The sequence below is a fragment of the Jaculus jaculus genome, chromosome 11 (genome assembly GCF_020740685.1).
Source record: "Jaculus jaculus isolate mJacJac1 chromosome 11, mJacJac1.mat.Y.cur, whole genome shotgun sequence".
In the NCBI taxonomy this organism is placed as follows: Eukaryota; Metazoa; Chordata; class Mammalia; order Rodentia; family Dipodidae; genus Jaculus; species Jaculus jaculus.
In genome coordinates this window covers 77,833,875-77,859,114 of record NC_059112.1, presented here as the reverse complement: position 1 = coordinate 77,859,114, position 25,240 = coordinate 77,833,875, and the positions used below count along the sequence as shown (strand labels likewise).

At 39.6% G+C, this 25,240-nt stretch overlaps 1 protein-coding gene and 1 non-coding gene across 2 annotated transcripts in view; one reads left to right on the top strand and one right to left on the bottom strand.

The window, feature by feature from the left end:
* Nucleotides 1–25,240, bottom strand: part of Serpini1 (serpin family I member 1) — a 108,822-nt gene that overhangs the window by 50,292 nt on the left and 33,290 nt on the right. The window lies entirely within an intron of this gene.
* Nucleotides 21,044–21,152, top strand: LOC123453419. The gene has a single exon (XR_006632810.1). It is a non-coding gene; the product is annotated as a U6 spliceosomal RNA (small nuclear RNA).

The window sequence follows — 25,240 nt, the reverse complement described above, 5'->3', positions numbered from 1 at the left end:
ATTTCAAAAGGCTAAAATATTTGATTAGTTCTTTTGTGCATGTGTATGTATGTGGGGTGTGTATGTGCACATGCATGTGTGTTTATGCACATGTGCATGCCAAAGGTTGAGGTCAGGTATCTTCCTTAATCTCTGTGCAGCTGGTTTTTCCAGGCAGGTTCTATCATTGAACTTGGAGCTTCCCTGACATGGCTAGTCTAGCTGCCATGCTCCTGAGATCCTGTTACCACCTCCTTTGTTCTGGGATTGTAGGGTTCTGGCTTTTTACATGGAGACTGGGGATCTAAACTCAGGTCTTCATGCTTGCATAGCAAGTACTTTACCATCATTTATTTTTTTTTTAAAGGTGAAATAAATGTCTGAGGAGATCCTTGATGGATAAAGAAGCATTTCCTGTGCAGGTGAGTACCAGAGCTTGGATCCCACACAAAAGTGGATGTTGCAGTTGCCCATGTGTAATCCTAGCATACCCATGGTGAGATGCGGACAGACAGAATTCTCTAGACAGCCACAGACCAAGCAGCCTAGTCAATGAAGCAGTTAATGACAGCCTGCCTCAAACAAGGTGGAAAGCAAGGACCAACAACATAGTTTGTCTCCTGGACTCCACACACATGCCAAGGGACATTATGCCCATACATATACACAATAACATGCACATACACACATACACAAAAAAGAAAAAAATAATGCTATTAAAAGTATCTGTGACACTTGCTAAACATGATAAGATCTTATTAAAGAGAGACTACTACTTTGGGAATTTGTGCAGTGGAGAGATAGTAGGCCCAATTCTGAACAAAAGAACAAATGGGGTATCTATATAATCAAGAAGCATATGCCGGGTGTGGTGGTACATGCCTTTAATCTCAGCACTTGGGAGGCAGAGGTATGAGGATCACCGTGAGTTCAAGGCCACCCTGAGACTACATAGTGAATTCTAGGTCAACCTGAGCAAGAGTGAGACCCTACCTTGGAAAAAAAAACAAAAAAAACAAAACAACAACAACAAAAAAAAAAAAACAAGCATACTGAGGATCAGGAAGATTATGAAGAGGGAACTACAGGAACAAAGGGAACTCTGCCTTACCTGACTTGGTAAGGATTTTTGCTAAAGCCAAGCAAGGATGATAAGTTACTAAAGTAGGAATGAGAAATCAATTCAGATTTTCATGTGACACATCCTTGCAAAACTGATCTAGCACGATTCTTACCAAAACTGGAAAAAACAGACATAAAACAGCCCAAGGCCAAAGGGAAGCGGGCAAATATAGGGAAGAGTTTAACAACTGGGACACTGTGTGGCTTGAGCAGTAATGGGGCAATTTAGGATTTGCAAGGCTCTAAAAGTAAACTAAAGGTGGTTAAAAGTAAGTACTGTCCTTGAGCCTGTAAGGGGGAATCCAGTTCTTCCTTATGTCTTTTTCCATAAAGGAGTCCTCCCAGTTTCCACTTTGCTGGAAGCCTGAAATGGCCTAAGGTCTGATCTTTCCTTATCTCTTCTTCCCTAAAGGACTTTCTCTTCACTAGAAGTCATACATAAGGGCCTATATGCTTGACATTGGAAGTGGATTGACCAGCTCAGTAGCTATCCAGTAAGTTACCATAAAAGACCCCAATTAGGATCACCAGTCAAGTTTTTTCACTTCTGGGGACCTTCTCCTGCTTTGATAAAGCTCTGCCTTTTTTCCTTCTTTTCAGCAGTATAATAAAATCTTTCTAAACTTCACCCTCTATGAATTGTGGGTTTCATATATCAAGTTCACAAGAAAACCTGGAGACCACTGACTCCAGGGAAATTTTACACAACTGTGACTGTCTGGCACCCTACTTCCTGGGTTAAAGCTCAATCAAAAGCCAAGAATAGCTTTGTGGCTTCCAAAGACACCCCAAATGCCCAAATCATTAAACACACTTTTTTTCCTACATAAAGCACCCTATCAACCTGTTCTGAACCTGAGACCCTCACTTGTACTGAGCTTGCACATATAGCTTGCTCCAAACAATAAACCTATCTCCTCCTTCCCTTAGCAGCTCTTTATGATCACAACATACTCAAATGCATCCAAGTTAAATCTGGGATGGTAACAGCAGGGCAACACCCAGTCTGAGCTGGGTTTGGCTTGCATAGAAAGGCAAATGGTGTCTTCTAAGGGAACTTTTATGGTGAAACTATTTTGTGCCTGTGTACAACTGGACATACATACTTATAATTAAAGTCAGATGCATCATGAGAAGGAACATGGGCAGTAGAGATAATATTTTATAGCCCAAACCTGTCAAATAAACAAGAGGCCCACCCAAACAATGCCCTAGCAACCACTCTTATCCATCCTTCTCTAAAAATCCTATAATGAGAAGCCCCATACCACTTGTAGAAGCCCTTGGATACTTTTCACTCATGTGGCTCACTGCCCTTGTAGCAGTGAATTCAAACCTTTACTATTGCTTTGCTCTTCATAAAGTGTCTTGCTGTTTACTACTTGTGTCTGTCTTTCATTGATTATATATGTAAGATGCCAAGAACCTGAAAACACATTCACATGTACACACACACACACACACACACACAGAGAGAGAGAGAGAGAGAGAGAGAGAGAGAGAGAGAGAGAGAGAGAGAGCGAGAGAGAAGATACCAATTACTGGTGACAAAGGTCTAGTTAAGAGGATGGCTCAGAGAAGCCAGACTTAAGTTTGTTAAACAGAGTTGTTATCAATGTTGGAAGTAAAATTCTCTCCAAGGACAAATATATCCTATGTGTATGTTTGTCCAATTATGTAGTTACAAGGTGCTTATGGCTATTGGGAACATGCATGTGACTAGTGTAGCTAAGACCTGATTTTCTGGGGAGGGTGCTTATTACAGAATTTGTTTCTTGTACTGCATTTATAAAGAAAATTGAGAGTGCACTCAGTAGAAAGGATAAAAAAAAATCCTACATCAGGGCTTTATTATAAAACAAGTGCACACAGAAGTCCCTTAGTGAGACCACAGCAATCCTACAGCCCTATGATTTTGCTCAACAGAGGCCCCTGGAAAGACAGGTGCAGCTGCCTCTTTTCAGATTGTCTAATTTAACTGGCTCTGGAAGTGATAGGAGAGCTTTTATTTGGTGAGAAACATTACCAAATTCTCTGCCTATAAAAATTTCCTACCACATCAATTATCAAATTGACCTTCTGTTCACTTTTCATCTTAATATTATCACCAAGATTTCTATAATTTCACAAATGTGATTTTATAATACAGAAGAGATTTGTCTGCTCTTGTTTTAAATGTAAATACAGTTGAAAACTCAGAGTGGATTAGACTGGCCGGAGGAATTCCCTGTCGTTTTTGATGCAGTCTGTTCTCTTTATTCTTTTTAAGTGCATAGGTAGTCTGATTTAGTTCTTCCTACAGGAACATATCTGGTTTTAGAAATAACCAACCAAGGATCCAATGGAGCATGGCAATTCCTTAGAGTATGTTTGTGAGTCACACACTTTTCCTATTACTGTTACTGAGCATGTTACAGAAAGCTCTCTCTCTCTCTCTCTCTCTCTCTCTCTCTCTCTCTCTCTCTGTGTGTGTGTGTGTGCGCGCGCGCGTGTGTGCACTCAAACACATGCATGCCTGCCTCTTTACTTCCCTCACTCTCTCAAATAAATAAATAAGTAAAAATTAAAAAAAACAAAAAACATGGGGAAAAATCCAATGAAAATTGTGCCACTGCACTTCTCTTGGTTCTTTTGTCTAGGCTTTCATTAGAGACCCCAAGCCTCTAAGAAAGTAACAATGGCAAAGCCACAGACAGAAACTGCTTCAAGGCCATCATCATGTTGGGCAAGGTGAAGAAAATTGTGAATGAAAACATAACTATTTGGAGAAAAATTCAGAATGCAAGGACTCTTCCCCTTGAGATGGAAAAGCTATAAAATTCAGATCTCCTTTCTAGAGTCACCCCAATTCTTTAATTACAAAGCAATAAACCTCAAGTGCCAGCTAGGAATTAATAAAACCATCAACCCAGAGTAACTGCTTTTAGAGTGACAGGACACACATAGGGAAGGACTGTCTGATTCTGTTTTATGTCTAAAGAATTTTAGCATCTTAGCTATTAGAGAATGAAAAAAGTGTAACAGTGCTTTGAATAGTGATAAAATGGCACCTAAATTTGCGTTTGTACAGCCCATTTAAAAAGAGCGTAGGGGGCTGAAGAGATAGCTTAGCAGTTAAGCGCTTGCCTGTGAAGCCTAAGGACCCCGGTTCGAGGCTCGGTTCCCCAGGTCCCACGTTAGCCAGATGCACAAGGAGGCACACGCGTCTGGAGTTCATTTGCAGAGGCTGGAAGCCCTGGCGAGCCCATTCTCTCTCTCTCCCTCTATCTGTCTTTCTCTCTATGTCTGTCGCTCTCAAATAAATAAATAAAACATGAACAAAAAAAATTTTTTTTAAAAAAGAGCGTAGGGCTGGAGAGATGCCATAGTGTTAAAGACACTTGCCTGCAAAGCCTAAGGACCCAGGTTCGATTCTCCAGATCCCACATAAGCCAGATGCACATGGTGGCACATGCATCTGAAATTTGTTTGCAGTGGCTATAGGCCCTGACGTGCCCATTGTCACTTTCTTTCTCTGTCTGTCTCTAATAAATAAATAAATAAAATCAGAAAAACAAAATAAAAATTAAAAAAAAAGAGGGTGTAAAAGTTGCAGGGAAAAATAATGTGAGCATAGAAGACACAGAAACAATTCAGGAAAATGACACAACCTGTATGCAGCAAGTTTAGTGCTTATGGGTGAGGAAGTGAGCCACAGAATGACATCCGAAACCTCGGTGATTACAGCTGTACACGAGTCTGTTTTTTTAATAGTCAGTTTATTATTTATTTGGACGTAGCGAAAGAGGGAGAAAATGAGAAGAGGTGTGTCAGGGCTTCTTGCTTCTGCAAATGAATCCTAGATGCATGCACCACTTTGTGCATCTGATTTTATGTGGGTATTGGGGATCCAAACCAGGCCATCAGGCTTTCAAAAAAGTGTCTTTTAACTGCTAAGCCATCTCTCCAGACCAGAAATGAATTTTAATTGTAGTTAAATTTAATTATTTAAATAGCTGCATGTGATTTGTACCTACCACATGAGGCAAACACCCAGCTAACTGTAGGCTAGACAGATAACTTTGCATGACAATGGTTCTTAATTAAATAGCCCACAAGTCCTTAAAGCAGAAACAGAAAAATTAATACTGTGGCCCACATAACACATTTTTGTACACCTAAGAATAGTTTGTTTAAAAACAAGTTTTTTTCAGTAGACTTCAAATGATAAAGAGGATTCATTTGAATCACAAAGTCTTTCAGTCACAGCAAGTGACTACTGGGTTAAACCCAAACCAATGCTAATAAAATGCAGTGAGCTAGCAGGTCCCTTCCCTCCTGGATATGTGATTTCAGCCTTCAACAAAATGGTAATGAATAATTCTCTTTGTCACAACTAAGGGGAAATCATACTTGCCAGTGAATAATTTCCTTTAGATAAGTATCAGGAGAGTGGGGCTAGAGACACAGCTCATTGGTTAAGGTACTTGCCTGCAAAGCCTAGCAACCTGGGTTCAATTCCCTAGTACCCACATAAAGCCAGACACACAAGGTGGTACATGTGTCTGGAGTTCATTTGCAGTGGCTGAAGGCCCTGGCATGCACATTTTCTCTCCTTCTCTCTCTTTCTCAAGTAAATAAATAATAATAAATTTCAAAACATGTTTTTTAAAAATAAATAAATAAAAGGATCTGTACTGAAGCAATGACATGCATGCTCTACAACAAAATGCAAAGATGAATAACGATGGCCAAGGCCATTTGAGAACAAAGCTAGACCTTAATGGTTATAACATACCCCACAATGCTTCAAGAAATGACTATATTTTGCTCTCTTTGCTACATATTGGTTTTGGATGTTAGATTTGGTTTTGGATGTAAGAATGTAGGCATTCCTGATGGAAACATATTACTGGGCCTCTCGTTTTCTTAGTGAGAGACAGCCATTTTTTACTGAACAACTTCTTGTTATGAATGATGTTTAATGAACTATAGAAATACTTAGCTGTGAATGGAGTAACTCAGGTTTCATTTGCTCAATAAAGTATCAATCCCGAGTCACATCAGGTCCTATGTAAGGTGCTCAGGATACATAAGGAGACATACAAGTGATCTATGATGGAAGCATGTCCTCCATGTGTAATTTCTTTCTACATTATTCAAAAAGATAATTCAGTTTTTCAACTTGTTTTAAAAGTTTAGATTCTACAAGTTTTCATTATTAAAATCTTGCTTATATAATAAAAATTCTACAGTTTGATACTGTCTCTGAAAATATAAACATGTCCAGATGTAGGGTAACTTCTAATTATTTTGCTCATGGAAGGAATTGTAGCCTAACTCATCCTTCAATCTTTCAGAAGTTAAAGTGACATGGAAAGACTAGAGAGTATGGTTAAATTTTCAGAGATGTAATTAAGCACACAGACAAAGAAGAAAAAAAAATAACAACATTAGCAGAAAGATTTTCATAGCATCCAAAGTCAGTTCTAAAGTTATCTGGATATACATCTAGAGCTGCAACTGTACTATTGTAACATAGTGATATTCCACTACAGGAAATAATTCTGTAAGGATATTAAAGTATTCAGGTGAACCATTTTTTTCTTCTTTTGGATGTTTTGACTATCTCTCTGCAACATTAACTTTGGCTACTGTATTTTGCTTCTTTAGTTACACCTTGAGCCTTAACACTGTAGATGATGTGTGAAGTCACCTACCTATACTGTCCTGAAGTGGGCATAGGAATACTCTGCTCCAATTTCCTGAGGCCACACAAAGCTACTTCCTTATTGTGACTCCCATAGTGTCCCTGAGATCTGAAAGTGCTTTCAGCAACAGTTGTGCCTCATGGGTCTGACACCAAGTATATAAGGAAGGATGTCCGTATCTGTAGCATTCAGCTTGTGAAAAGTGTCTTTTCATAAGTCAAAGTCATCAGTTATCTGAAAGTGCATATGCTTCAGCCTGCTATTAGAGCGTACCAACTAGGCAAGCTTGGCTGGGCAGCTGGCCCAAGGGATCTTCCTGTCTCTGTTCCCTGGTGCTGAGATCACAAGCATGCATTTTTGTGCTTGGCATTTTCACACAGGTGCTGGGGATTGAACTTGGGCCCTCATGCTTGTGAGGCATGCACTTTTCCAACAAGTATCTCTCCAAACACCTGTGTTGTATTACTGCTACTGGTATCTATCAACTTGCTGTTTATGAATGGTGTAGTAGTACTATTCTAAGAAGCTTGGGTTTCCTCATCCTGCTCATTGCCACAGATGACAGAGAAGCTGCTTGTAATTTTTAGTGCTAAGTGTGGGCAAACAAGTAAAACACAAACTGATTTAAAAAGGCTCTGTATAGCCTGGAGTAGTGGCGCACGCCTTTAATCCCAGCACTCGGGAAGGCAGAGGTAGGAGGATCACTGAGTTCAAGGCCACCCTGAGACTCCATAGTGAATTTCAGGTGAGCCTGAACTAGAGTGAGAACCTACCTCGAAAAAACAAAACAAACAAACAAACAAAAAAAAGCTCTGTGAAAATAAATATTCTGGTTACATTTTCTTATAATTTCCAGAACAGCATTTTTAGGAAGTGTGTAGAAAAACGTGTGAAAGAAATCAGCTGATGCTAATGTTAGGTTAGGAGGGAAAGAGTTGAGGAAGTGTAGTATTTCTCTTAAAATAGAACTGACTCTTAAAATAGTAACTGGCCAGTCTTATTTTCAGACATCAGGAGAGAAATGGATTTAATTATTTCCTTCTGAATCGAATCCAAGTTCAGCAGTCTGCAGTGATAGGAAACCATCCCTTATGGAACTCCTCACATAGCAACTTGAAGCTTTTCCTGTCACTGGACCGAAGAATAGGGGTGAGGAATTATGGATCTTGTGCTCTGAGCACTCAATATTTACTGCCTTGGCATTCACTTAGGACACATCACCTTCTCTCTAGGTTAGCCACTGAAAGATCTCAGGAAAAGTAGAAGAGAAACACAGACAACAATGCCAGCTTTTTGGTTTTTCAACTTCTGCTCATATGATGCTTTATCAAAAGGAAAACACCAAGCTGGGCGTGGTTGCCCATGCCTTTAATCCCAACACTTGGGAGGCAGAGGTAGGAGGATCACCATGAGTTCGAGGCCACCCTGAGACTCCATAGTGAATTCCAGGTCAACCTGGACTAGAGTGAAACCCTACCTCAAAAAAAAAAAAAAAACAAAAAAAACACCAAGGAAAACACCAGGCTTGGTAGTGCATACCTTTAATCCCAGAACTTGGGAGGCAGAGGTAGGAGGATCACTATGAGTTCGAGGTCACCCTGAGACTACATAGTTAATTCCATGTTAGCCTGGGCTACAGTGAGACACTACCTCAAAAACCCAAAATAAATAAATGAATGAAAAGCTATAGGCTGGACAGATGGCTCAGCAGGTAAGAGCATTTGGGTCTGAACATAAGGGCCTGATTTGTCCAAAGTTTCATTTCCTAGTACTCACAAAGCAAATAAGTGTGGCCACATACCTGTTGCCTTGTCCTGTAGAAAAAGAAAATGAAAAAGAATCTCTGGGTTTCACTGACCAGTCTGACTGAGAAAGAAAGAAAAAGGCAGCTCCCATTTCAATGAGAGAGATTCTACCTAACAAAAACATGTCGATGAGTAAAAAATGGAGATATCCAGGATGTAGGGCTGGAGAGATGGATCAGTGGTTAAAGAGCTTACCTGCAAAGCCTAAGGACCAAAGGCATTCAATTCTCCAGTACCTATGTAAAGCAAGATGCACAAAGAGGTACATGTGTCTGGAGTCATGTATCGCAGTGGCTAGAGGCCCTAGTGTACCTGTTCTCTCTCTCTCTTTCCCTCCCTCAAATAAATCAATAAATAAAATATTTTTAAAAACGGAGACATCCAATGTTCTTTTCTGGCCTCCACAAGTATTGGCACAGGACACATGCATCTGTCTACATACATATACATACTATACATACCCGTACACATGCAAAGTTAAGCTACTGGGGTTGTAGAAATTGCAGAGAACATTTTAATGATCTCAAGGTATGTCTTAGAGCTTATTGTGAAGATGTGATTTATGTATAAGTACATTAGAACAAAATGAAATTGCCCTCTTTAAAAGCATACAAATAATTGGCCATTCAAAACCTAAGTGTGTGATGGGCATAGGGCTCCATGAGTGTCACAGAGTTTGCACCATGCAACTACACAGTCTGGCAAACCCAGTAAGAAAAACAATGGGAGTTACAGCTCAGCTGGAGACAAGTATAAGATGGACAACCCTAAAAGGAGGACAAAGTGCCACTTGCTGGGAGCTACACTGTCTGGGGGATAAAACTCTAGAAGTAGCAAAATTTCAAAATGCTCAGAAAATCTGATAAGACAGTAAGATAAAATCTTCTCTCCAGATATGGTAGCACATGCCTTTAATCCCAGTAATCAGAAGGCAGAGGTAGGAGGATTGCTGTGAGTTCAAGGCCACCCTGAGACTACATAATGAATTCCTGAATTCCTGCTCAGCCTGGACTCCAGCAAGACACTATCTTAAAAAAAAAAAAAAAAAAAAAAATTAAAGGATAATACCTTCTGACCTTATTTTCACCCCTACCCCAGGATCAATGGATTCATAGAGTTCTAGTCTTGAAATAATAATCTAATGTTCCCAGCTTCAGAGCTGTTGGAGTTATTTTCCTGTCACTGGCAAAAATTAAAAAAAAAAAAAATAAAATAAAATAAAATCCAACCACAAGCAACTTATGGGAGGAAAGGGGTTTATTTTGGCTTACAGATTTGAGGGGAAACTCCATGATGGAAAGAAAAGGGATGACATGAGCAAAGTCTGGACAGCACTTCTGACAAAGCAGGTAGAAAACAGAAGCCGAAGAGTGAGCCTGACAAGGGCAAGGGGAGCTGGCTCTACAATCCATAAGCCATTCTCTACCCTAGCAACAACACACCTCCTCCAGCAAGGCTCAAATTCACAAACTGCCACCTGCTGGGGATCAAGAATTCAGAACAGATAACATAAAGTGGCTGCATTCGTACGGTTTCCTTCTTCCCAATAAAAGTATGTTGGACTTCCGGTTAAGATGGCGGTGTAGGTACCACGCCAAAGCAGCCTGGGAGGAAAAAAGACCCCAAAACACTCAGCAAAATACAAACATTTACTAAAAAGTGAGGTGTATAGGAAACTGAAGCGGCAGCAGAGAAGTAGGAGAGATCCAGAGCATCCAGAGCCCGCACAGGCAGCAAAAGCGGCCCGGCTGCTCTGCCAAACGCGGCGGCGGCAGGGCGCACCAGAAAGCCGCCAGTCTCGGTTCCAGCTGCAGGAAAAGCCAGGTGCGGGAGTTCCCCCTCACACCGTGCTCTCCGCAACTCAGGAAATGTGAAGGGAGAGCAGCAGTGAGCAGCGGAGGAGAAGAACAGGAGGTAGAAGACCACGTGGAGCAGCGAGAGAACCAGAGCAGCTGCGGCTCCCTCCCCTCCCCCACTGCCTGAGCCCACTTCCAGCGAACAGAGCAGCGGTCCAGGACCCGGCCACGCCAACTTGAGCCGACAGCGGGACCCAAGCAGGAGCAGAGTTCGGCAGCAACATCAGCAGCTCCGGAACCGGTACCAGTGGCCCCAGCAGCAGCAGACCCAGAACCGGCAGCAGCGTGAGACACAGGAGCGGCAAAAACAGCAGACCCAGAAGCAGCAGCAGTTCCAGCAGCGGGGATGCTGATCTGCAGGGCAACAGTTGCCAGGCTTGGTTTGCCCTGCAGAAAAATCCAGGGCCCAGCTCCAGAAATTAGAACAGCAGCCCGATGACCCAGGCACCAACTTGACTGAGACCAAACTCATCCAAGGAAACTGGGTTTGCACCAGGGAAGGGTCTCACTTGGTCACAAGCTGACTGGGATCCCTAAACAGACCAGATATCTTAACCTCTGTGTTGATAGAGGATCTGGTTGTTATAATAACTACTCTGGCATACATACTTGGGGCTGTTTTTGACTGAATGGGTACAGTGTTTAGTTAACTTTTAGAATCTACCGGTGTTTTATTCCACTCACCCTACTTGAATACTCCCATAGCAGGGAAACTCAACCCCTAGGAGCACCTTTGTTGATACTCTCAGAGTCTTAAGAGCCACATCTAACACCTTAAGCTCCTACCCTGAAAATATATAACATCAAATCAACTGATACAGCTAAGAATAGCTAGAAAATCCAAGCATTAACTTAATCCAAGATGCAAAAATATATACATGATAACACAAGAAACACTAAAAAGCAAGACGATATAAATCCACCTAAAAATATTAATGCATCAGAAATGACCTCCAGTGAGAACGAGTTAGAGGAAATGCCTGAAAAATATTTCAAAAGAATGATTGTAAATATGTTCAAAGAAGTCAGAGAACAAATCAAAGGAGTCAAAGAGGAACTTAAAGAAGAAATCAAAGGAATCAAAGAAGATTCAGGACACCAATTTCATGAAATAAAGAAGGCAATACAAGACATAAATAAGGAAATAGAAATAATAAAGAAACACCAGTCAGAATTACTAGCAATGAAGAACACAGTTCATGAAATAAAAAACCCTGTAGAAAATCTCACCAGTAGGATGGAAGAAGGAGAGGACAGAATATCTAAGCTAGAAGACCAGGTGGCAGATCTAATACAGGCCAACAAAGAGAAAGACAAACTTATAGAAAAGTATGAGTGGGAATTACAAGATATTCGGGACACTATGAAAAGATCAAATATTAGAATTCAGGGCATAGGAGAAGGAGAAGAATTTCACTCAAAAGGCATAATAGGTGTCTTCATCAAAATCATAGAAGAAAATTTCCCCCAAATTGGGAAAGAGGTGCCAATACAGATACAGGAAGCCTTTAGAACCCCAACCAGACAAAACCTGGAAGGAACCGCTCCTCGCCATATTATAATCAAACTTCCAAACACACACACCAAAGAAAAAATATTGAAAGCAGTTAGAGAGAAAAATCAAGTTACCTAAAAAGTAAGCCCATCAGGATTATAGCAGATTTATTCAACACAAACTTTTAAAGCCAGAAGGGCTTGGAGTGATATATTCCAAGTTCTGAAAGATAACAACTGTCAACCAAGGTTACTTTATCCTGCAAAGTTATCCATTCAAATAGATGGACAAATAAGGACATTCCATGACAAAAGCAGGTTAAAGGAGTATTTGAAGACAAAACCAGCTCTACAGAAAATACTTGATAGAATCCTCCATGCTGAAGAAAAGGAAAAGCACACATATAAGGAACTAGAAAAAACAAGCAATACTCAAATACTTGTTAACAGAAGAGAGCACAGGTAGAACCAGAACCACACACACACACACACACACACACACACAAAAGGCAAACATAAATACACACCTTTCAATAATATCTCTTAATATCAATGGCCTCAATGCCCCAACGAAAAAACATAGATTCGCAGACTGAGTCAAAAAGCAGGATCCTACAATTTGTTGTCTCCAAGAAACTCACCTTTCTACAAAGGATAGACATTACCTTAGGGTGAAAGGTTGGAAGACGGTGTTTCTAGCAAATGGGCCTAGAAAACAAGCAGGGGTTGCTATCCTAATATCTGCCAAGGTAGACTTTAGTCCAACGTTAATCAAGAAAGATAAGGAAGGTCACTTTATATTGATTAAGGGCACACTCCAACAGGAGGACATTACAATCCTAAACATATATGCACCTAACATGGGGGCTCCCAAATTCGTCAAACAAACACTATTATAACTAAGGTCACATATAACACCAAACACAGTGGTGGTGGGTGACTTTAACACCCCACTCTCATCAACTGACAGGTCATCCCGGGAAAAAATAAACAGAGAGGCATCTGGATTAAATGAGGTCATAGAAGGAATGGACTGACCAGATATATACAGGACATTTCATCCAAAGGCTGCAGAATATACATTCTTTTCAGCAGCACATGGAACATTCTCTAAAATAGACCATATATTAGGACACAAAGCAAATCTTAACAAATTCAGGAAAACTGAAATAATTCCTTGCATTCTATCTGACCACAATGGAATTAAACTACAAATCAGTAGCAAGAAAGGCTATAGAGCATACACAAAATCATGGAAACTAAACAATACGCTACTAAATGATGAATGGGTCAATGAAGAAATCAACAAGGAAATAATAAAATTTATAGAGTCAAATGATAATGAGAACACAGCATACCAAAATCTCTGGGACACAATGAAGGCAGTTCTAAGAGGTAAATTTATAGCCTTAAGTGCCTATATTAAGAAATTAGAAAGGTCGCAAGTAAACAACCTAATGCTTCGCCTTAAAGCCTTGGAAAAAGAAGAACAAGGCAAACCAAAAATCAGTAGACGGGAAGAAATAATAAATATTAGGGCAGAAATTAATGAAATAGAAACAAAAAGAACAATCCAAAGAATTAATGAGACAAAGAGTTGGTTCTTTGAAATTAAACAAGATTGATAAACCCTTATCAAATCTGACCAAAAGAAAGAGAGAAGAGACACAAATTAATAAAATCAGAGATGAACAAGGTAACATCACAACAGATTCCAGAGAAATTCAAAAAATCATAGGGACATACTATAAAAGCATATACTCCACAAAGTATGAAAATCTGAAAGAAATGGATGACTTCCTTGATCTATATGACCTACCTAAATTAAATCAAAATGAGATTAATCACTTAAATAGACCTATAACAAACATGGAGATCCGAACAGTTATCAATAATCTCCCAACTAAAAAAAAGCCCAGGCCCGGATGGATTCACTGCTGAATTTTACCAGACTTTTAAGGAAGAGCTAACACCATTGCTTCTGAAGCTTTTCCAGGAAATAGAAAAAGAAGGAATTCTACCAAACTCCTTCTATGAGGCCAGCATCACCCTGATACCAAAACCAGGCAAAGATAGAACAAAAAAAAGAAAATTACAGACCAATCTCCCTCATGAATATAGATGCAAAAACTCTCAACAAAATATTGGCAAACAGAATACAAGAATGTATCAAAAAGATCATTCACCCTGACCAAGTAGGCTTTATCCCAGAGATGCAGAGATGGTTCAACATATGCAAATCTATAAATGTAATACATTACATAAACGGGTTGAAGGACAAAAATCACATGATCATCTCACTAGACGCAGAGAAAGCATTTGACAAAATCCAACATCCCTTCATGATAAAAGTCCTACAAGACTGGGAATAGGGCTGGAGAGATGGCTTAGCGGTTAAGCGCTTGCCTGTGAAGCCTAAGGACCCCGGTTCGAGGCTCGCTTCCCCAGGTCCCACGTTAGCCAGATGCACAAGGGGGCGCACGCATCTGGAGTTCGTTTGTAGAGGCTGGAAGCCCTGGCGCGCCCATTCTCTCTCTCTCCCTCTATCTGTCTTTCTCTCTGTGTCTGTCACTCTCAAATAAATAATTAAAAATTAAAAAAAAAAAGACTGGGAATAGAAGGAACATATCTCAATATAATAATGGCTATTTATGACAAGCCTACAGCCAACATATAACTAAATGGGGAAAAACTGGAAGCTTTTCCACTAAAATCAGGAACAAGACAAGGGTGTCCACTGTCCCCACGTATATTTAATATAGTTCTGGAAGTCTTAGCCATAGCAATAAGGCAAGAGACACACATAAAAGGGATACAAATTGGAAAGGAAGAGATCAAGTTATCATTATTTGCAGATAACATGACTCTATACATAAAGGACCCTAAAGACTCTACTAGCTAACTGTTAGAGCTGATCAAAACCTACAGCCATGTAGCAGGATACAAAATAAATGCACAGAAATCAGTAGCCTTCATATATGCTAACAACAAACATACAGAGGGTGAAATCAAAGAATCACTCCCATTCACAATTGCATCAAAGAAAATAAAGTACCTTGGAATAAACCTAACCAAGGAAGTAAAGAATCTCTACAATGAGAACTTTAAAGCACTCAAGCGAGAAATTGCAGAAGACACTAGAAAGTGGAGAAACATCCCTTGTTCCTGGATTGGAAGAATAAATATTGTGAAAATGGCAATCTTACCTAAAGCAATCTACACATTTAATGCAATCCCTATCAAAATTCCAAAGGCTTTCTTCATGGAAATAGAAGAAACAACCCCAAAATTCATTTGGAATCACAAAAAACCTCGAATATCTAAAATAATACTGAGCAACAAAAATGAGGCTGGTGGTATCACCATACCTGATTTTAACCTATACTACAGAGCCATAGTAACAAAATCAGCATGGTACTGGCACAAAAACAGACATGTAGATCAGTGGAACAGAATAGAGGACCCAGATGTAAGCCCAAGTAGCTATAGCCACCTGATAATCGATAAAAATGCCAAAAATACTCATTGGAGCAGAGAAAGCCTCTTCAGCAAATGGTGTTGGGAAAACTGGATATATATCTGCAGAAGGATGAAAATAGATTCTTCTCTCTCGCCATGCACAAGAATTAAGTCCAAATGGATTAAAGACCTTAACATCAGACCTGAAACTCTGAAACTGCTAGAGGAAAAAGTAGGGGAAACCCTTCAACATATTGGTCTTGGCAAAGACTTTCTGAATACAACCGCAATTGCTCAGGCAATAAAACCACAGATTAATCACTGGGACCTCATGAAATTGCAAAGATTTTGCACTGCAAAGGACACAGTGAAAAAAGCAAAGAGGTAACCTACACAGTGGGAAAAAATCTTCACCAGCTATATATCTGAGAGAGGATTAATATCTAGGATATACAAAAACTCAAAAAGTTAAATAATAAGGAATCCAATAAGCCAATCAAAAAATGGACTATGGAGCTAAATAGAGAGTTCTCAAAGGAAGAAATACAAATGGCATATAAGCATCTAAAAAAATGTTCTACGTCACTAGTCATCAGGGAAATGCAGATTAAAACTACATTGAGATTCCATCTCACTCCTGTCAGATTGGCTACCATCATCAAAACAAATGATCATAAATGTTGGCAGGGATGTGGAAAAAAAGGAACCCTTCTACACTGCTGGTGGGAATGCAATCTGGTCCGGCCATTGTGGAAAACAGTGTGGAGGTTCCTAAAACAGCTAGAGATTGATCTACCATATGACCCAGCTATAGCACTCCTAGGCATATATCCAAAGGACTCATCTCATTTCCTTAGAAGTACATGCTCAACCATGTTTATTGCTGCTCAATTTATAATAGCTGGGAAATGGAACCAGCCTAGATGTCCCTCAACAGATGAGTGGATAATGAAGATGTGGCACATTTATACAATGGAGTTCTACTCAGCGGTAAAGAAAAATGAAGTTATGAAATTTGCAGAAAAATGGATGGACCTGGAAATTATTATACTAAGTGAGGTAACCCAGGCCCAGAAAGCCAAGCGCCACATGTTCTCTCTCATATGTGGATCCTAGCTACAGATTATTGGCCTTCTGCATGAGAATGAAAATACTTAGTAGCAGAGGCCAGTAAGGTAAAAAGGAGACATATATGGTAGAGAAAGGAAGGGAGGAGGATACTTAATAGGTTGATATTGTATATATGTAATTACAATGATTGTAATGGGGAGGTAATATGATGGAGAATGGAATTTCAAATGGGAATGTGTGGTGGTGGGGAGGGAGGGAAAAAAAAAATTCAGAACATACGAATTTACGGAGGACACCTAAAATTAAACTACCACAAGGACATAGTGAAAAGTATTGCTAATTATCTTAACAAGTTACGGATAACAGGCTACAGATAGTTTTTTAGATTAGGAAAGTACAACCTAGTAAATTTAAGGGATTTAAACTTTTTAAAATATTTCGTTTTGAATTTTTTTATGTATGTGGTATGTTTGTGTGTGTGTTTGTATACCAGTGCCTCTTGTCCCTACAAACAAACATCAGAGACTTCTATTACTTTCTGAGTCCAGCTTACATAGGTGTGTGGGGAAATGAATCCAGACTGGCAGACTCTGTAAGCAAATGCCTTCAACCATCCTTTCCCGGGCCCTAAGGGATCTTAACTGCTGTCTGAAGTCTCCATACCCAATGCTCCCACTGGGTGAGATTTAAGGTCAACATGTGTGGTGGTTTGATTCAGGTCTCCCCCATAAACTTAGGTGTTGTGAATGCTAGCTCCCCAGCTGATGGATATTTGGGAATTAATGCCTCCTGCAGGGAGTGTATTGTTGAGGGCGGGCTTATGGGCTTTATAGCCAGTTTCCGCATGCCAGTGTTTGACACACCCTCCTGTTGCTGTGGTCCACCTTATGTTGGCCAGGGGGTGATGTCCACCCTCTGCTCATGCAATCGTTTTCCCCTGCCATCGTGGAGCTTCCCCTCAAGCCTGTAAGCCAAAATAAACCTCTTTTTTTTCCCAGAAGCTGCTCTTGATTGGGTGATTTCTACCAGCAATGCGAACCGGACTGCAACAGTAAAGTGGTACCGAGGGTTGGGATTGCTGCTAGACACCTGACTATGTGGCTTTGGCCTTTTGGCGCTGATATTCAAGAGGAATGTGGAAGGAGTTGAAACCATGGCCTAAGAGATGCCCTGCAGCACTGTAAGTACAGCTTGATGGACTAATCTGGTCAGAGCTGAAAGACCTGAAGGCAGTAAGAACTATGGACTGTGAGGTTTGGCTTATGAGGGTGAGAAAGAGCTTTGCTTGGCCTGGGCTAGCAGTTTGTGTGAAAAGCTTGCTCTTGTGCCTGTGTCCTGAGAAGTTGTACAGGGTTGCTTTGCGTAGAAATGAACTGGTGTGAGCACAGGAAGAAAAATCTTTGGGTGAACCGTTGCCTGTTCAGCTGCAGCTGAGAGATTACAACCTTTGAGACTGGGCTAGCTGACCTGCGCTGGGGCAACAAGAATGCAGACTCTTTTGAAGGGGCCTGGGTGCTCAAGGAGTGTCCTGTTCTTCAAAGTCTGCTTTATTTCCCCCTGGATTAACAAATTGGCACCCTACCTGGTATCATGGAGTATAAGAAATGCTGGAAAGAGGGTCATTGAGTTTGCAACACGGTCTTGTGTTTTGGAAATGGCCATGGGCAGTGTGAAGCGGGTTTTCTGGTTGCCTGCATAGGGACCCCGTGGTTCCATGATGATGAACCATGCCTTGTAGTGGCTTGCAGTGGAGATGCTGGGACCATGAGATGGCTGCCAAGGAACTGCTGGTCCCAATGAAGTTTCCCAGGACTGTGAGTAGCCTAGCTGGAAGGGCGGAATTGGAATTGCAGAGACTTGTTGCTGGTTAGAATTATCGGACTTGAAGATTTGTCACTGGCTAGAGTTGTTGGACATGAAGCTACAGAGTTTGATGTTTGCCCTGGTTGTTTTGAATCTTGTATTGGTTGAATGTTTCTTTGCTATGCCCAGTGCCATCTTTTGCAGTGTGAAAATTTATTCTGTGCCATTATGGGTTTTTTTGAGGTTATTTTTTGGTATTATGGTTCAGTTAAAAGAACTTGGACTATGGGGATGTATGAACATCATTGGGATTGATAAAAACTATAGGGACTTTTAAAGTTAGAAGAATGCATTGCATTTTACATCATGTATGATTATCAGTTTATGGGGGCCAGGGGCGGAATGTGGTGGTTTGATTCAGGTGTCCACCATAAACTTAGGTGTTGTGAATGCTAGCTCCCCAACTGATGGATATTTGTGAATCAATGCCTCCTGGAGAAAGCGTATTGTTGGGGGTGGGCTTATGGGCTTTATAGCCAGTTTCCCCATGCCAGTGTTGGCACACCCTCCTGTTGCTGTGGACCACCTTATGTTGGCCAGGGGGTGATGTCCACCCTCTGCTCATGCCATCGTTTTCCCCTGCCATCGTAGAGCTTCCCCTTGAGCCTGTAAGCCAAAATAAACCTCTTTTTCCCAGAAGCTGCTCTTGGTTGAGTGATTTCTACCAGCAATGCGAACCAGACTGCAACAGCATGTACTTCTGTCCATTTAATACATGAATTGTATACATAAAAGGGTTGGTAAGATAGCTCTGCAGTTAAAGGCACTTGTTTGAACTACCTACACAAGATGGACACTGCACTGCTTCATTTAAGTGTAAGATAAGTTTACTTGCTGATGGAGTATTTCCTGATATTTGGATGAAGTCTTACTAATTGAATATTGATCCTACTTGTAACAAATAATGTTATAACAGGCTTTAACTATGAAATATATTAATTCAGATCTTAATCTAACATTTATTATAGCACTTACATGTTTTTACTAAAAAGTTAACTAAATAAAGCTCTCACAAAATACAAAAATAAAACAGGATAAAAAGACACATATAGTAATAATTGTTTCCCATACTCTGTCAATCCTTATCAGTTTTCCTCAGTGGAACTTACCAATGATACCTTACATATATTGTAATTCAGCATATGTATACATTACCCTTTTTCTTATAATAAATGATAATAAAGTAGTAAACATTTGATATCCTTTATTTTTCCACTGAGAATATGCATGTATATATCATTTGTTTAAAAGAGAACTTCCTAATTTTTTATTGGCCTCCAGTATTTCACTGTATAGATTGTGCAATTTATTTAATTAGTCTTCTAGTCATGGGGACTTAGATCATGCAATTTTTTACTACTACAAATCATGCTACCACAAGTAGTTTTGGAAATACATCAACTCACAGGTGTGCAATTATCTCTGCAGGATCAATTCCTAGAAGTTAAATTACTAGGTCAAAAACACAAGTACTTGTAATTTTTACAAATACTGCCAAATTACCTTCACAGAAGTTATGTCGTTAAAAACCCTAGGAAACACTCAAGAAGAAATAAAGAATATTTCCATGAGAGAAGAATTAAAATGCTGATGAAGAACAGATACAAGAAGACAGACTGCTTCATCTCCTAGGTAGTGTCTTCCCCAAGATAGAGCAGCAGAACATGGTAAACATGTTTGGGGCACAAACAGCAAGACCCACGTAAGGAGCAATCCACAGGAGAGTGGATCCTGTTCAGCCAATTACATGTAGGAAAAAAGGCATTAATAGTTAGAGAAACAGGGAAAACTCTCTAAGAGAGATGTTAGACACATCAACAAATTGTAATATTTGGACATTATTTGGATGCTGGTTGAGACAAAATAGAACCTCATTTGTGGTAATTATAAGAAAATTGAAGGAATAGGTTAGGGGATAGAAAAATTCCTATTTTATTTTGAGGTAGATATATTCAACATTTTAAAGATGCTTGTTTTCTCTCAATTGTTCTGTATAGTTAACACAATTTCAATAAAAACAGCAATGTTAAAATATTAAGCAAGTTTATTACAAAGTTCATACAGCAAGCCTAACAAAGAAAATTGTGGAGGAAAAGATAATTATTTGTTACTAAAATGCTTTGAAATGCCATAATTATTTAAATATGATGGCTATTTAATAACAAAACAACTTAGCATATAATAAATTTAGTATTTCATACTTCTTGGAATTAATGTCTACATATTTCAAAGGTTTAAGGAGATTTATGCTCTGAATTTCAAATCAAGATAAATTCCAGACAGATCAGATCCTAGTGGTAATAAATGAATCACTATAGTTCTTGGAAGAAGTTATGGAAATATGTTAATATTTACACTGTAATCATGTATTTGCTTATAAAATATGTATTTGCACATGTATTTTCATTTATACATGCATATGATATGTAATATATATAAATATGTTGTATATGTTTTGTAAAGATGCAAAAAAGGTACGTATAGTGTTGACCTGGTGAAGGCCAGAGGTAAATTAGGACCAGGAGCAACTAAAGGAAACATGAATAAACATGACTGTGTCATAATGGAAATCAGCACAGCTGAAAATCATGTGTATCACCAAAAGACAAAGGATACACTCGATAGTCTTAAGTTACAGCAAAAAGGATAAGAGTCTAAAAAGGACCTCTCCAAACCAAGAAAACCAACAACAATGGCACAGCATGTGCTGCCTTCAGCAGCACCCATGCTAAAAAATTGGAACAATACAGAGACTATTACAAAGGCCCCTGCACAAGGGTGACATGCAAATTCATGAGGTGTTTCAATTTATTTAAAAAGAGAAAGGGAAAAAAAAGGTACAGCAAAGGTGGGAAAGAATGACTAGATATTTCACCAAAAATCTATCTTACTGGTTCTTAAATACACATCAAAATATAATACATTTATAGTTGCTAATGATCAAAAAATGTTTAAGAGTTAATTAAAATAGAACCACACTAAAGTACCATTAGGCATTTACTAAATTAACAAACTCACAATATTAGAGAATAATTCAAAGGCAACTTAACTTGGGGAAACAAATGGGAGCGACAAGAGGAACTCAACTCTTAAAAGTTAAAAATCAGTTATCAATCAAAAAATCAAGAATGTTAACTTCCTCCAGCCAAAAGGTTCAGGAAGGATGTACATGACTTATTTTCTATAAACTCTGAAAGGGATCACAAACAAATTATTATAGCATGTTTCAAATGTCTAGAAAATTCAACATATGGAAACACATAGAAAAACAAGATTCCCAGCTAGTTACAATGCAGCTGAGATTTTAAAGACAAGTAACACATTAGCATTGATATACTTTTAAAAAAACTTATTTATTTGTATGCAGAAAAGGACAGAGAAGAAAGTGAAAGATAAAGAGAGAAAATGGGTCTCTAGCCACTGCAAACAAACTCCAGATGTATGAGCCACTTTGTGCATCTGGCTTACATGGATTCTGCGGAATCAAACCTGGTTCCTTAGGCTTCACAGGCAAGCACCTTAATTGCTAAGCCATGTCTGCAGCCCACTTTATTATTATTTTTTTAATATTTAGTTATTGATTTGCAAGCAGAGAGGGATAGAGAATGGGTGTGCCAGGGCCTCTAGCCACTGCAAACTCCAGGTGCATGCACCACTGTGTGGCTTTTCATGAGTATTGGAAAATCTAATCCTGATTGTTAGGCTTTGCAGGCAAACACCTAAACAGCTAAACCATCTCTCCAGGCCCAAAGGGACATTGTTGTTGTTGCTGTTGTTTTTACTTGTTTGTTTTGGTTTTGTTTGGCTTTTCAAAGTAACGTAACTTCTTGCTCTAACCTAGGCTGACCTGGAATTCACTGTGTAGACTCAGGCTGGCCTCAAGCTCAGTGGTCCTCCTAACCTCCTAAGTGCTGGGATTAAAGGCATGCACCACCACATCTGGCACATTGGTTGACTTTTGTTTTACCTGCCCCAAAATCAGAATTTTAGTCTTAAATAATAGTGAATTTGATAAATATCTACCTTTCCTTGTGACTACTTATTAAAGACACACGGTTGTGGGCTTATGCAGAACTTGGCAATATGCCATTGTTTCTAAATCCTTTGATTCAGTGTAATTACATTAAGAGAGAGAAATTACGTTCGTATTTGAATCTGCCTCATTTAATAAATAGCAGCAGTCAGCCCATCTGTTGATTGCTGTTCTCTACATTGCTAGCAGCAGGGCTCTCTGAGGTCAGCTTTCTTTGTGGCCGTGGCTCTCTTTGTTGTTCCTTACTTTCTACCCAATTAAATAGATGGCAGTTTAAAACTATTCATTATGTGTGTGTGTGTTGTTTTGATTTTTGAGGTAGAGTTTGTAGTCTTAGGGTGGCCTTGAACTCAGGAATAGTACTACCTCTGCCTCCCAAGTGCTGGAATTAAAGCGTGCACCACCACACCCAGTTCATGCATGTTTTTTTGCAAGAAAGCTCCAGGCAACACAGCGGGTCTGGGGGGGTGGGAGAGGGTGGTGAGTTATTTTAAGATTTACATCTGAGAATGATTGGACAGTGAGTATATGATCTCTCTGGGTTATTCATATCACCAATGTGAGACACAAATGCTGGATTAAATAGCTTCTGGGAGAGCATAATTTACACAGAATGGCATGCCTTAAGATGCTTTTATAACTAACTATTATTAAAAATGGAAATGATAAGACCATTTCTCTAAATCAGCATTTCCCAGAGCTTGGGCGATTTCAGCAGGTGGTTAAAATGTATTTAAACACCATCAAACCTTTGAATCAGAAATTTTAGATATTTGTCTCATGGCCTGGATTTTAAGGGGTATTTCAAGTGATACATAAATGCACTAAAAAAAAAAATCAGATCAGTAGGGTATGAACTACAATTTGCCCTTTTGTAAAATTGACTGAAGCAACACTAGTGGTCTAAGGAGAATGGTGAAGGAAGAAATTTTAGAGCACAACTTACAAACAAGCCCTTTAGATGCTGGCACTTCTAGCCCTTTAGTCTTGTGGCTGTGATTTTCACAGTTGTTACAGAACTACTGTTTAATATCTGTTGCTTCTGACAATAGGAGCCCCACCTGCCATGCTCATGATGGTTGCATTTAGTCCATTTCTTAGCCAGGTTTATGTACTACATTTGCTGAGTAAAGGATACAGGTAGCTCATTTTTACTTCCACATGAGCCACATGAAGCAGACTGCCCAAAACCACACAGCTTCTGTGAAGTGGGCACAGCGCTTCTGAAGCATGGTCACTTTCCCTGACACCCCTTCTTGTCATGGGCATTCAATTTGTCTATAAAGGAAAATTGTACCCATTTTGCTTATTAAACTTCCAACATTTTTTTTTTTTTGAGGCAAGTCCAACAGACTGGCCTTTTTAAGTGAGAGACACACATAAAGGGTGTGAGAGAGGGAAAGAGAGAGAGAGAATTTGCATGTCAGTGCTTCCAGTCACTGTAATCAAACTCCAGATGTGTGTGCTACCTTGTGCAACCTTGTGCATATGTCACCTGGGCAGCTGGCGTATGTGGGATCCTGGGAGTTGAACATGGCTCCTTAGTCTTTGTAGGCAAGTGCCTTAATGACTAAGCCATCTCCCTAGCCCTAAACTTCCAACTTTTAAAGACCCTTGTACTTTGAAAATCAATTACACAGTGTATCAGAATGTGCTGGACTCAATGAGAGGAGATAAGTGAACAGGTGGAAGGGGGAGTTGGCATTTTACACATGAACACTATGGAGGCTTCACTGTATCTCTGACTTGTGAGGGAAGACGTCCAGGAGGAAGGTGACATCGGAAGTCTTGGGTTAGCAATTGCAAAAGCAGAGGAGGCAGCACATGTAAATTAGAATGAGCAGGGAGGCCAACACAGTTGAACAGAGGAAATGGGCAGAGGAGAGGAGAATGCCAAGTTAGAGCAAGCATGGGAAATATGGGGTAACTGAGCCAAGACAGCTCTTTTGAACAGAGAAAGGTGGAGGGACACTAAAGAAGGGGGTTTCTTTGTATGTATGTTTAAGATAGAAGAAAAAAACAGCATGATAGCTTCCCATTAGTGACAGTCCAGGAAAGGGAAGAATGATTATTCAGAAGACAGGCATTTCAGGAATGGTATCATGAACAGGAGAGGAAATAAAATGTTGAAGACAAATATACTTTTTTTAAAAAAAAAGTAGAAACAAGCAGGTATTTCATAGGTAGAAATGGGGGAAAAGGTGAAGTAAATGGATGCAGAGACCTTTGGGTGGGCATATGAACACAGTAACCAAGACTACAGTTTTCTAGTTGGGGCCCTTTCTTTCTCTGTGAAATAGGATATAAGTTCATTAGCCAATACCAGGGCTAGAAAGAGGTGCTGCAAAACCAACCTCAAGAACAAGTTTTTCATAGAATTCTTCTCCTATATAAGTACCACACTATGTATTTCTACTTAAACTTATGGAACTATCTTAAGCATAGACTCTTGCCAAAGCTATGTTACTCATCTTTGTCAGAATTATCTTGGAGAACTCATTGTACAAGTATGGGATTTTGAAAAATAAAATAATACAGATTGAAAACCGTCTCCTCTCTTTCCACTTACATTGCAAATTTATTCTCTCCAAATTATTTCATGTTCTGAATGTCACTGAGAAATTTAGTAGATCACTGGGCTGCACCCCAGAAGTGGGTTTCCAACCATAATTTTATTGGAAAGGTCGTAACTAAGTTTCACCATATGGGACTGCCTGATGTAATCAATGCAATGTATGTTTGAAGAAGACATTATTGAGTGTGCCAAAGCACATTTGATAAGCCATGAAAGCTATCATTTATGTATCAGAAATCACTCTATTGTCTTATGAAATTAGCACAATGATAGAATGCACAAGTATGTGAGGG